This window comes from Arachis ipaensis, chromosome B03 (genome assembly GCF_000816755.2).
Source record: "Arachis ipaensis cultivar K30076 chromosome B03, Araip1.1, whole genome shotgun sequence".
Taxonomy (NCBI): domain Eukaryota; kingdom Viridiplantae; phylum Streptophyta; class Magnoliopsida; order Fabales; family Fabaceae; genus Arachis; species Arachis ipaensis.
In genome coordinates, this window is record NC_029787.2 from 15570195 (window position 1) to 15571531 (window position 1337).

The 1337-nt window shown below is 28.1% G+C and overlaps 1 long non-coding RNA gene across 2 annotated transcripts in view; it reads left to right on the forward strand.

Annotated features, from left to right (window-relative positions):
* LOC110269578 overlaps positions 1 to 1155 on the forward strand; it is a 19386-nt gene extending 18231 nt beyond the window's left edge. For both annotated transcript variants that reach the window (XR_002358357.1, XR_002358356.1), the window contains exon 3: positions 1144 to 1155. This is a non-coding gene — a long non-coding RNA (uncharacterized LOC110269578). The remainder of the gene's footprint in view (positions 1 to 1143) is intronic.

Below are 1337 nucleotides of genomic sequence, written 5' to 3' on the forward strand. Positions count from 1 at the left end.
TTGGGCTAAGCAAGTTTATTACCTCATTCAAGATAATATTATTTTTAAAATATTTGCAAGATAATATACCATACTCGTATTAGTTCTATCAAATTATCAATAATTTTGACTTTATATAAAGCTTGAAGTAGTCCCTCATTGAATTGAACTACTATTTACATGATAGTGAAGGAAATCCAAATAATTAAAGAGTTTAGACATACTCAAATCCACACAATAATTAACGTATTGCTGGATATTTTAGAGACCGACAATGCAATTAAGTGGATGTGGCCCTAAACACATCGTAATTAATTGAAACCAACTTTTTATTTTACCTTTCCATGCAAAGATAAGAATTCATTGGTGGGTGTGTGGCCGTTCATGGAGTGACACAGACATTTTGTGGGGACAATTATATTATATTATATTATGCAGTTCATTTTTTTTTTTTGGTGACTACACAGTTCATGTATATGCTTGAACAATTATATATATTAATTTTAATTTTCCAAATACATATTTATGTGGCACAAATAAGTTGCTTTACTGGTGTCTTTACAAATATGTTAGTAATAGTGCATCAAATAAGTTGTATACGCCTTGAGCTAACTGTTTTTTCCCCCCCATAAACTTTTCATATCATCAATCAATAGCAAAAGGAAAAACTAAATTAATTAGTTCACAAGTTTAAGCTGCAGATGAATTTCTAATTTTGTATTTTTTCCTTTTTCGTTCCAAAAATATCTTCACATTAAAGGATTTAAATGATGGAAGGATAAGAGTATAGCCTGAATACACGATTGAGAGTTTAAATGTGACGTAGAAAATTTAATATTAAACTCTATATATTGATTATTTTCTCCCCTTATCCTAAATAATTATCTAATTTAATTTTAGTATGCACATGAATTATAAAAGTTAAAAGAAATCTTAATTATATATAAATTAAACCAATTAATTTATAAAATTTCCATTATCAACTACTCTAATTTTTTTGGATGATTTATTGATTAAACTAAAAGTGAAATAGCTAGTATGCATGGATTGTATAGAACTATTATACGTATTTAATTTGTTTATATCTCTTGTAGGTCTTGTTTCCAACCACATAATAATGAAAAAAGAGAAAAGAACATAGACTAAAAAACTAGGAATTTTGAGAAAAGAGTAAATGTGAAAGGAAAGTATTAGAGAGCAAAGAAGGGGAGTTATCACCCTCAATGTTCGATCTATATATATATACCCCATATCCTTGCTACTTGCTTGCCCAAGTCTTCCATCTCATACCCCACATTCGATATTTTCTTGAAAAATTGTTTTCGCTACTCTCTTTTTACTTTTTTCTCTTTCCAAAT